Genomic DNA, 13,098 nt, shown 5'->3' with positions numbered 1-13,098 from the left:
TCTTCCCCAAGAAGACCTGCCTCTTTTCCCCCAAGCTCCATTGATGCTCCAAAGCTCATTTTCGCCTGATTTCTCTCCCTAGCCAATCAAACCTGTTGATTTTCTAGGGATTGGTTGAGAAGGCCCGAAATTACACTTCCACCAAGAGAAATTTGATTCCCCCACTAATCCCTTGCGAATCTTGTTACTCTTGGGTGTTTGAGCACCCTAGACGGTTGAGGTCACCTCGGAGCAACATTCCATTGTGGTGAAGCTCCGTGGTATCGTTGGGAGCCTCCAATAAAGTTGTGGAGATAGCCCCAACCTTGTTTGTAAAGGTTCGATCGCCGCCTTCAAAGGAACCACTAGTGGAATCATGGCATCTCGCATTGTGTGAGGGCGTGAGGAGAATACAGTGGCCCTAGTGGCTTCCTGGGGAGCATTGTGCCTCCACACCGCTCAAACGGAGACGTAATTCCCCTAAAGGGATGGAACTTCGGTAACACATCCTCGTCTCCACCGACTCCACTTGTGGTTATCTCTTCCCTTTACTTAGCGCAAGCTTTTATTGTATTATATCCTTTGCTTGCACTTGTTGTTGTTGTTGTTATTTGCATCATATAGGTTGTTCACCTAGTTGCACATCTAGACAACCTATTTGTTGTTTAACCTAATTTGTTAAGAAAAGCTAAAATTGGTAGTTGCCTATTCACCCCCCTCTAGTCAGCCATATCGATCCTTTCAATTGGTATCAGAGCCTCGTCTCTTTATTAAGTGTTTCGCCACCCGAAGAGTATGGTTGACACCATGGAGGATGTGCCCGAGGCCATGGAGTTAAATTCTATCACTCAAGACGACTTAAGTGAAGCTCTTAAGTGAAGCTATGGCTTCACTTAAGAAGTCTTTGACAACCGAAGTCAAGTCCATGCTTAAAGAATTACTTGAGGGGATGAAATCCACTCCCGATCCCTTGCTTGTGGTTAAGTTGTAGGCCAATTCCACCAAGGAAGCGGCTAAAGGTACTCATGTTCCTTCCCCTCATGACAAGAATGGGACGGGAACCTTTGCCTCGGTTCTTGTCACGCCCAATATGCGACTCTATCCTAAAGGAACTCGAAGGTCCCACTAAGGATAGAAGCACATATTGGAGACACTTTTGCAAGGTGGATATCATTACATCGTACCATTACATAATAGTTGGGGATACACACAAGAGGCATGGAATGCCACACGAATACAATATCATCATACATAAGAGCAACTTCCGACTACGGGTGAAACACAAACAGAAACTCAAATGACATCCACCCTGCTAGCCTAGGCTGCCGACCAGGAACCTATCCCCTGATCGAAGAAGAAGCAGAAGAAGAACTCCAAAACAAGTAAACATCGTTCTCGCGTCATGATCATCGCATAACCTATACCTGCAACTGTTGTTGTAGTAATCTATGAGCCACGAGGACTCAGCAATCCCATTACCATGGGTATCAAGACTAGCAAAGCTTAATGGGTAAGGAAGGGGTAAAGTGGTGAGGTTGCAGCAACGACTAAGCATATATGGTGGCTAACATACGCAAATAAGAGCGAGAAGAGAAGCAACAGAATGGTCGAGAAGCTAGAAGTGATCAATAAGTGATCCTGAAACTACTTACGTTCATACATAACCCAAAACCGTGTTCACTTCCCGGACTCCGCCGAAAAGAGACCATCATGGCTACACACGCGGTTGATGCGTTTTAATTCGAATCTGGTGTCAAGTTCTCTACAACCGGATATTAACAAATTCCCATCTGCCACATAACCGCGGGCACGGCTCTCAAAAGTTTATACCCTGCAGGGGTGTCCCAACTTAGCCCATCACAAGCTCTCACGGTCAACGAAGGATATTCCTTCTCGCAGGAAGACCCGATCAGTCTCGGAATCCCGGTTACAAGACATTTCGACAATGGTAAAACAAGACCAGCAAAGCCGCCTGATGTGCCGACAAATCCTCATAGGAGTCGCACGTACCTCGTTCTCAGGGCACACTGGATAAGTCAAGCTACGAGTAAAACCAGACCTCAAGTTTCCCGAGGTGGCCCTGCAGGCTGCTCGGTTCGGACCAACACTCGAAGGAGCACTGGCCCCGGGGGGGGGGGGGATTAAATAAAGATGACCCTCGGGCTCTGGAAACCCAAGGGAAAAAGGCTTAGGTAGGCAAATGGTAAAACCAAGGTTGGGCCTTGCTGCAGGAATTTTATTCAAAGCGAACTGTCAAGGGGGTCCCATAAATCACCCAACCGCGTAAGGAACGCAAAATCAAGGAACATAACACCGGTATGACAGAAACTAGGGTGGCAAGAGTGGAACAAAACACCAGTCATAAGGCCGAGCCTTCCACCCTTTACCAAGTATATAGGTGCGTTAATTACATAAGAGATATTGTGGTATCCCAACATAATCTTGTCCATCATGGAGCAATCTTCAACTTCACCTGCAACTAACAATGCTATAAGAGGGGCTGAGCAAAGTGGTAACATAGCCAAGCAACGGAAGGGTGAAAAGGTTAGAGGCTAACATGGCAATTTGGGAGGCTTGAAGAACAAGTGATAGGTAGCGCAGCATGGCGATAGAACGAAGCAACTAGCATAGCAATGATAGTAGTGAGATCCAAGGTGATGGTCATCTTGCCTGAAATCCTGCTAGGAAGAAGAACGAGTCCATGAAGAAGATGAAGCCACGAAGACGAACCAAGCGTAGACGAACGAATCCTCACGATCGCAACGAAACAGGAACTAACAAGAAGGAGCACAACCGGAAAGAAGCAAACACACGATAAACACTCAACACATAAACATGACATGATGCACAACCAAGCATGATTCATGAAAAAGGCTACATGAAGCTAGTCATGGCAAGAGATGATGCATACAAGAGCAACACATCAAAGCAAGTTTAAATGAGGCCGGAAACAACATATGACAAAACCGGAAAGACCCCATATGTAAATTTAGAAAAAAATTGGTCCAGATCTTAATAAACCTTATGTTCAAGTTGTTAAACAGAAAGTTAAGATGCACCAAGATGATCTACATGAAATTCTAGTCAAGTTACATATAAAGTTCAAATAGTTCGGAGCTACGACGTAGAAGATATGAGCAAAACAAGTCAAACATGGCATTGATGCAAAATACATTCAAACATCAAGCAAACACTCTTAAAACAAGGATTCAACATGACAAGATGAAATTACATGCAAATCTAAGCAAGTTTCATATAAAGCACACTCAAAACGGAGCAACGGTTCAACACATACATATGAAACAAGTTTAAAGGACAAGCTGTCCCAAACAGCAACTAGGCATCTTGCAAGCATCATGGAAATATGCTACAGCACCTCAACATGAAAACAAAAGGCATGAACATGATTTACAGGTAAATCATGACAAAACATGAACACTGAGCTATCTCCAGAAATCACTATAACATGCTCAAAAGGACATGGCAAGATTGAAAATAATAACAGTTCACAGACTTAGCAGAATATCACTGAGCAAGACAGAAATAACATCAGGTTGCAATGTTTAGAGCCATCAAACAACATGCTGCAGGAATTTATAATGGCAAACAAAGGCATGGAATTATAATACTAAAGAAAAATAACAAAACTCCCTTACTGAACTTATTCCAAAGATCAACAGAAAACATGGTAGCATCCATACAAACCTGGCAAATAATATAACAAATTCAGACATGGCAGAAACAACGATAAGTAGGCATGTTGGTGAGCTTGTACAACTCACCACAGAGCAATACATGGCATGACAAGGTGACCAATAGTAAGAATACACATTTATGGAGCTAAACATGGCAATAGAATAGTCATAGGGTGGATGGATCACTAGCAAAACTCATGGCAAAACTGAACTTAATGTTAGCAGGCGGACAACAACATTATTTAGCAATTTTGGAGCACGATTATGACAATCTACAACAATCCATAATTTCAAACAAGGGCATTGATGGATAGAGTACAACATTTAGAACAAAACATCCTTAGTGAATATCTCCATATTATGCATAGAATGACTTGTAGCAGCAGGTTTACATAGCATCATGGTATAACAGATTCAGCCTAGCAAAATAGTAACAACAAGTACCCTACTTCACGAGCTTGATGCACTCACCACAAGGCACACAAAAATACATGGATTGCACCACTGTAAAGATGGCATGATGTATCTCAAAACTCATGTAGACATCAAGCTCATAGGATGCACACACAAAATGCAATGAAAAAGACAAAACAACAAGTTCTGTTAACAGACATCAGTTAACATCATATAGCACTCTTGCAACGATGATTAGGTCATCAAGATGAACTTAAACAAGCATGACACAGTAGAATGAAATGAAGAGAATCTCACAATGAACATTTTGATATATCATACACACATAACGGAGTAACAAGCATCAAGTTATGGAAGGTCAAACATATGCACATGATGTTCAAAACTCAGGGACTTGGTGGAATTTTACCCCGCGAAAAAAAACTAGAAGGTCGGGGTTGGCTCACCACTCTGGTGGAAGTCAATGGCGATGGTGGGGCGACGTGGGACTCTGGCGAGGGTCGGGGAGGCCGTGAATGGGTAAATCGGGCGCAGGGCAACCCATTCCCAGCGATGGGGCGGCTTGGGGCGGCGCGAGCGCGTAGATCGGGGCGGCCATCCATGGCGGCCTGCAGAGCTCGGGGTAGAGAGAGAGCGAGGGAAAATGAGGGAGATGGGGGAAGGGCACGGGGCATTGGCCTGGAGTCGGAGTCGCGGGCGACGGGGACGGGCGGCGAAGTTGCTCGCGGGTGGCGGGGCGCGCTGGATCGGGAGCTCTCCCGCACGGGGAGCTCGGATGCAAGGGCGGCGACGGCTCGGGCCCTGGATGGGCTCAGGACGGGCTCCAGATGGGCCCTGAGGGCCACGGCGAAGTGGGGCTTGGGGAGGCGATGTGGCAACATGGGAGAGGGCGCGGGTCAGCGGCTGTGGGTGTGTCCGGCGGCGGGCGGACATGTCCGGCGGCGCGGGGAGGTGGAAGCTAGGGTTCATCCGGGATTTTGGGGGAGAGGGACATATTTATAGATAGGGGGAGCTAGGAGAGTCCAAATGAGGTGAGATTTTCGCCCACACGATCACGATCCAATGACCGAGAGCATGGAGGGGGTTTGGATGGGCTCATGGGCTGAGGTGAAGAGGGGCTAGGCTGCAAAGAGAGAGGGGTTTCGGGCTACGCGGTTAACCGTTGGGGCATCAAACGACCTCCAAATAGAACGAAATTTGACGGGCGGTGTACCGGTGATATACCAAACCACTCGGCAAATCTCGGCCCATTCCAAGAATTTTTTTCTCCCGCTCACGAAACAAGGTCTGAGAGGGCCGACGGGCGCGTGCGAATGTGGTTGAGCTCAGAACGGACAACGGAGAGAACCTGCGGAACCCGAACGGATGCAAATTTTGAAAAACATGTAGATGAAATGTAGATGATTACATGGCAACAATGACGAATAACTGGAAGACACCTGGCGCATCGGATTCGGGGCGTTACAGTTCCCCCTCCCCCGGTCTATGGAGGACCGGTCCCCACAGCTCGCATTAATAATCCTAGTCGTCCTCCCAAGCTTGTTAAGGGTGATTTTGCTAGTTGGGTCTTCCGCATTACGTCTCATTTGAAGCATTGTTCAACTAACCTCTAGAGAATCATTGAGCAAGGCTTCTACCCGCATGATCCAAACAACTTCACCCCAAGAGAAGAAGTGGACAATCAATGCAATCACTCTGCATTGTTAATCCTTAAAGAAGCAGTCCCTCCTGAAGACCTAGCGCACCTACGACCTTTCACTCATGCAAAGGATTGTTGGGAGCACATTGTTTATATGTACAAGGGGAGCTCAAGCATCCAACGGTCCAACTTTGAAGTGGTCCTTGATGAGGCCGATGAATTTTTCATGCCTGAAGGTGAGGATCCGCGTGATCTCTACGGAGGGTGACAACTCTTGCGATTGCTCTCCAAGACCATGGAAGCAAGGATACGGACGACACTTGGATCAAACGCAAGTTCCTCAAGGCCATCATGCCATTCAACAAGGCCATGTCTTCTGTGATTTGTCAAAGGCCGAACTTTCACACATTAACCTCAAGTGAAGTGTTGGATGAGTTTATTGCCATGAACATCATGAACAAGACCGCCGACAATGCTCTTGCTCGTATCCGGAGAAGGAAAAACACTCCAACCCTTGAATTGAAGGCCAAGGCCATTCCGGAATAAGAAGAGGAGTGTGTCCCCAAGGACACCAAATATGCTTACCATGAGCACATGGCTCTTGCGTCAAGGCAATTTTGGGGCAACAAGAGGAACTCCAGGCCCAACTTCACCAAGAACAACTCAAGTGGGTCAAAGAACAAGCAACATGTAAGAACTTGTTACAATTGTGGCAATGTGAGTCACTTCATAGTGGATTGCCCTTAGGAGAAGAGGAAGACAATGGTGGCAAACTCATTCGCAAAGATAAAGCCAAGTCTTTCCCTAGCTAGAAAAACTTCACTAAGAAGTCTCCACCAAAGGGCTTGATGGCACATGAAGAGTACCCCTCCGATGATGACGAGGAAGATATTAGTGGAGAAGAAATGGCAACGGCAACCATTGCCATTGCTACATCTTCCCCCTCCAAGGTGTACTCTCTTCAACGCCCCCAACGTAAACACCATTGACAAGTGTCTCATGGCCATAAGTATCAACAAGGTAACTCCTAACATCAAAACCACCATCACTACTACTCCTTCATTGTTAGATTGTGTTGATAATAGTGAGGTGGAGAAAGTTGATGAGAATGAGTTCACCAAGTTTGTGAGCAAACTCAAGGGTGAGTCCAAGAAGCACTTTGTTGCTCTCTTGGAACAACTTGGTGAGGCCAATGATATCATTGCGCCACATGAGGATACGACCTCCAAGATGGAGGGGCATAGTCGTGACTATGCCGATGAGATTGCGGATCTTTCCATAGCTGTAGAGGAAGAGTGAGATCTTTGTTTAACTCTTGAGGAGTCAACCGATGTTGGTCAAGCTAAATTACAAAAAGATCTTGATCATGCTATTGTTCTTACTCGTGTGCTTAAATCCGAGAAAGTTGCACTTGGGGTTGACCATGATAGACTCAAGGAAGAGTTTGATACACCTGACAAGGCTCACAAGGTCTTGCAGGGTGCTCATGCCTCTCTCAAGGAGTCTCATGATAAACTCCAAGTGAAACTAACCAAGGAGATTTCCACTTGCCCTCCTTTCATTCTAATTGATAATGCCCATGCTACTAACCCTTATTGAAGGAAATATTCCCTGGAGGCAATAATAAAGTTGTAATTTTATATTTCCTTATATCATGATAAATTTCTATTATTCATGCTAGAATTGTATTAACCGGAAACTTGATACATGTGTGGATACATAGACAAAACACCGTGTCCCTAGTATGCCTCTACTTGACTAGCTCGTTAATCAAAGATGGTTAAGTTTCCTAGCCATAGACATGTGTTTCATTTGATGAACGGGGTCACATCATTAGTAGATTGATGTGATGGACAAGACCCATCTGTTAGCTTAGCATAATGATCGTTCAGCTTTATTGCTACTGCTTTCTTCATGTCAAATACATATTCCTCCGACTATGAGATTATGCAACTCCCGGACAGCGAAGGAATGCCTTGTGTGCTATCAAACGTCACAATGTAACTGGGTGATTATAAAGATGCTCTACAGGTATCTCCGAAGGTGTTTTTTTGGGTTGGCATAGATCGAGATTAGGATTTGTTACCCCGAGTAACGGATAGGTATCTCTGGGCCCTCTTAGTAATGCACATCATATGAAGCCTTGCAAGCAATGTAACTAATGAGTTAGTTGCAGGATAATGCATTACGGAACGAGTAAAGAGACTTGTCGGTAACGAGATTGAACTAGGTATGAAGATACCCACGATCAAATCTCGGGCAAGTAACATACCGATGACAAAGGGAATAACGTATGTTGACATTGTGGTTCGACCGATTAAAGATCTTCGTAGAATATGTGGGAACCAATATGAGCATCTAGGTTCCGCTATTGGTTATTGACTAGAGAGGTGTCTCGGTCATGTCTACATAGTTCTCGAACCCGTAGGGTCTGCACGCTTAACGTTCGATGACGATATGTATTATACGAGTTATGTGTTTTGGTGACCAAAGGTTGTTCGGAGTCCCGGATGAGATCACAAACATGACGAGGAGTCTCGAAATGGTCGAGAGGTAAAGATTGATATATCGGAAGGTAGTATTTGGACACTGGAAGGGTTCCGGAGTGTATCGGGTACATACCGGAGTACCGAAGGGGTTACCGGAACCCCCCGGTGAAAGATATGGGCCATATGGGCCATAGGAGGGAGGCTAACCAGCCCATAAGGTGCTGGTGAAAGGATCGATATAGTTGACTAGAGGGGAGGGAGGTGAATAGGCAACTAACAATTTTTAGCTTTTCTTTACCAAATTAAACTTTGCATCAAAGTAGGTTGTCTAGATATGCAACTAGGTGAGCAACCTATATGATGCAAGAACAACAAGCACACAAGCAAGCAATGGATACAACACAATACAAGCTTGCACAAGTAAAGGTGAGAGATAACCAAAAGTGGAGTCGATGGAGACGGAGATGTGTTATCGAAGTTCCTTCCCTTTGAGGGGAAGTACGTCCCCGTTGGAGCGGTATGGAGGCACAATGCTCCCAAAGAAGCTACTAGGGCCACCGTATTCTCCTCACGCCCTCACACAATGCAAGATGCCGTGATTCCACTATTGGTGCCCTTGGAGGCGGCGACTGAACCTTTACAAACAAGGTTGGGGCAATCTCCACAACTTAATTGGAGGCTCCCAACGACACCATGAAGCCTCACCACAATGGACTACGGCTCCGCGGTGACCGTCTAGGGTTCTCAAACACCCAAGAGTAACAAGATCTGCAAGGGATTAGTGGGGGGAATCAAATTTCTCTTGGTGGAAGTGTAGATCAAGGCCTTCTCAACCAATCCCTAGAGAATCAACAAGTTTGATTGGCTAGGGAGAGAGATCGGGCGAAAATGGAGCTTAGAGCAACAATGGAGCTTAGGGATGGAAGAGGTGGTCAACTCGAAGAAGAAGACTCCCCTTATATAGTGATAGGACAAATCCAACAGTTACCCACTTATCCAGCCCGCGCATGCGGTACTACCACACCAGACATGCGGTACTAGCGCAAGGGCCTGCGGTACTACCGCGAGGCACTATGGTACTACCACTTGCACGGCAGGAGCCATACCAGCCCTGTTGCGTTGAAGCAAAGAGCAGTAGAACCGCTGGGATGGTACTGTAGCGACCAGACCTCAAACGGTCAAGTGTCTATGCATCAGTGTTATCCCTGGATCGGTAATGCTGACACGCACAGTACTCGAGGAATTATAACAGAGGTTCAATCACACACTTATTACATCGAGTCCTCATAAAGAGTATGATTACATAAATAAATCATGGCTGAAGGCCATCTAAACTAGACAACTGCAGTAGCTTCGAAGGTAAATGAGTCCATCAATTCCAACGGCATTGCTGAGTGCAAAACAACGACCCATCGCACCTTATTCGTCGTTTGAGTAGTCTGCAACATAAGGCGTTGCAGCCCGAAACGGGTAAGCACATGGAATATGCTGGCATAGTTACACTGTAAAGCAATGATAATGCAAGAACTATATCTACATGCAACATTTGGCTGGTGGAGGCTGTAAGTTTCATGATTTTGTGTAAAGCTAGTTTTTCCCAACAACAATGGAATAAATTTATTTAACTACTCCCATGTTGCCCATTATTTGAGAAGGTAACCCCAACTCAAATCCCAATTAAAAGTATCATCATTAACCAACATCATAATTAATTAAAGTAACGTGATGAGATCACATCAATAGATTCAAGTACTAGATACTCAATACGTCCATAACCGGGGACACGACTAACCATGATTAGTTTATACACTTTGTAGAGGTTTGCGCACTTTTCCCCACAAGACTCGACCGCATCCATGATCAGATGATCGAGACATAGCCTTTCTGAAGCATTAACTCTCTACTCCGGGTAGATAGTACCACCTACAACCCTCTACATCTGCTAGTCTACCTCTTCAAGAGATCACACAACTTACTCAACTATGCCAGAGCCCATAATGGATTGTGGCTGCACACGGAAGTTTCTAACAAGAATAATCTTATGATCCCTTTGAGCCTGGGTGGCATTCCATAGGATAATCACATAGGTACTTCGAGATTTTCAAAACAGACAACACTGGGTACTCCAGGTGCCTGAACCAATCCACCCAAATGTGTATTAAAGTTGCCATCTTAATGTTATCCAATTAAAATAACTCTCAAACTTCCATGTGTGAATCACGATCCAATCCCCATCTATGAGCATGGCTAAGCAATAATAAGCATAATGTATATTCCCGGGGGTGATCAAAAAGGTATTAGGTTCCTACCTCAAGCACTACCACCAAAACCACATGTTCCCAATCCTACCAATGCAATTATTTGTGGGTGTCGGATTTAGGGTTCCGGCAGACCCTTGAGGTTCGAACACTGGGGTGCGCGCGGAGGTTTCGCCTTCTACCTACCTGTTCCTCGCCGAATCGCTAGGATCTAAACTACGGGAAGAACAACACAAGAGACACAGGGTTTATACTGGTTCAGGCCACCATTGTGTGGCGTGGTGGATTGCCTCTTGGGCTGATGATGAACAATACAAGGAAGAATAGCCTCGCGAGGGTCTGTTCTTGTGGTGGCGTTGTCCCTTTGGAGGGGTTGATTCTAGATGCCTATCTCATCTCCAGATTCCTTTCTGGCTCCTCCTACCTAGTGGGTGGCTAGTCCTATTTATAGGTGAAGGCCATGGGCCTCTTCCCAAATATTGAGCGGGAAGGGCGCCAACAATTGGCCATTTTGAAGGGGGACATCTAGTACACTTATCCTGACTAAAGTTGGTCCTCGCCCTGTCAAAGGCTCTGGTGGTGACGCTGACTTGGGCTCCACGGTGACCTCTATCCTGCCGTTGGACTGTTCTTGGTCTTGTTGCACCGAAATGGATGCCTTTGCTTGATGCTCTCGCCTGCGCTTGCTCCCCTTGCACCAAAGAGGGAAGAAGGACACTACGCGGGCTGGCGCCCGGCTGGCGCCCTTGGTCGTCATGGCTTGCGTCATGGGCACCTTGCGAGGTACCCCGCCTTGAACTCTCTGCCTCCTTGCGAGCCAGCCTGACGAGGCCGTGCCTGAGGAAGTTCCTTGTCGCCCGCCCCGCGAGGCTTGGCCCCTCGCGAGGGTCTTGAGCTTGTGTTGATGAAGATGGGCCGTGCTGGGCCCCCTTTGAGGCACGCCGCAGGCCGCAGGCAGGCAAGTCTGGGGACCCCCGTTCCCAGAACGTCGACAGTAGCCCCCGGGCCCAAGGCGCGCCCGGACTTGGCCGAGCAGAGAGGCAAAAGGGCAAGTGCAAAGCGTCACGGGCCCTAACAGCCTGTGGCCTTGGGCGCCGCGTGGTGGTTGATTGGGCATGGGCGCCTCCACTTCCCCACGACGCCTCGGCAACTGCATGGATTTGACAAGTCCCTGCATGCGAAACGAGTCATGATTACCTGCGGTCGCGGAGGCCGACGGTTGGCCTCCTCTGGCTTTAAGTACGGCACGCCGCGTGCCCTTCCAGTTCATCCCCTCTTGCTTCTCCTTCTTCCTCATGGCCCCGCCAAGGAGGCTCTCGGCCGCAGAGAAGGGAAAAGATCGCCAGGCCGAGCCTGCCTCTCTCCCGCCCAAGCGCGGTCGCGGCCGCCCTCGCAAGCACCCCGTGGCCTCCAGGCAGTTCCCCATGACCGCGGAGGTGACTTTCCGCGTGGCGACGGGCGGCCGGCCGTGGCCGGGGTGTGTGTTTCGGCCGTGCGACCCCCGAGGCCGCGCTCTCGCGCTGCGGAGGTGCTGCCGGAGCTTGTTGTGTGGGCAGCGGAGCCAGCCAGCGCCCGGCTTTAGCTCCCTCGCTTCCTCCTAGGTGAGCTTCCGGCTGGCGCCCCGGGCGGCCTCTGGCTCCAGGCAGACGGCTACTGCAGCCGGGCCTCGTGGGCTTCACTGGAGGTCTTCGCGGCCAGGAGCCTGGCCCTCACCCGCGGCTGGCAGACGTTTGCCCGCGCGCGTGGCCTGAGCCGCCGGTGCACCCTGCACTTCAAGTTCGACGGCGACGCCACCCTCTACGTGAGGGTGTTTGGGGAAGATGGTCGCCGCGCTGGGTGCTGCCCTGAAGACGACGGCCACGACCGGGGACCCAGCCCTGGCAAAGACGGAGAGGGCAGCGAGCGTGCGGCTGGCGGCGCCTAGGATTCCTCAAGCTTTACTGGTTCCTCTTCGGGCAGCGACTCTTCTAGCAGCGGCCGCGGTCTGCCTCCACGCCGTCGTGCCTGCTTGGAGGGTGGTAGCGGGTCCGCCCGCCGTCGCACCCTGGTGAAGCGTGAGAGGGAGTCCGCTTGAGCTCCGGAGGCAGCTCGGGCCGGGCGCCTGGCGAGCCTTGCCTGATTTGTTCCTCCCTCTCTCTTTTTCCTGCGCAAAAGATAGCTATGTGGGGGCCCCGTGGGGGCGTGTTTGTGTTATCGTTGTCAATCATCGTAATGTTTCCATTATTCTGGTATTGCTCCTTCTTGCCGAACGCCTGCGCGTAGGTAATCCCCAGCCTTGGCCATGGAGCGACCGACCCAGGTCCCGTATTCGTGTCGCGGTGCCCGTGAGGCACAGACTGGAGGAATGCTCCTGTAGTGGACCCGGGTCGTGAGGTCTTGACCGAAAGGATCAAAACACTCGCAAGGGCGCCAGAGCCGTACCCTCGCGAGACCTCGCGCAAGAGAAATCGGGGTCGGAGGGCGAAAAACCGAAGAGCCATAAGTCAAAAGACAGCGACAGTTTCAATAAAACTTCAAATGAGAATGAACTAGCCAACTGTAGAAAGCAAATGAAAAAGCTGCGTCCGGCACCTAGTCTAGTCTTCGACGTCTTCTCACCAGCGCGGAGCTAAGTGCTGCCACTG

The sequence above is a fragment of the Triticum aestivum genome, chromosome 7B, assembly GCF_018294505.1.
Source record: "Triticum aestivum cultivar Chinese Spring chromosome 7B, IWGSC CS RefSeq v2.1, whole genome shotgun sequence".
Lineage (NCBI taxonomy): Eukaryota > Viridiplantae > Streptophyta > Magnoliopsida > Poales > Poaceae > Triticum > Triticum aestivum.
Note: the sequence above shows the minus strand (reverse complement) of the source record.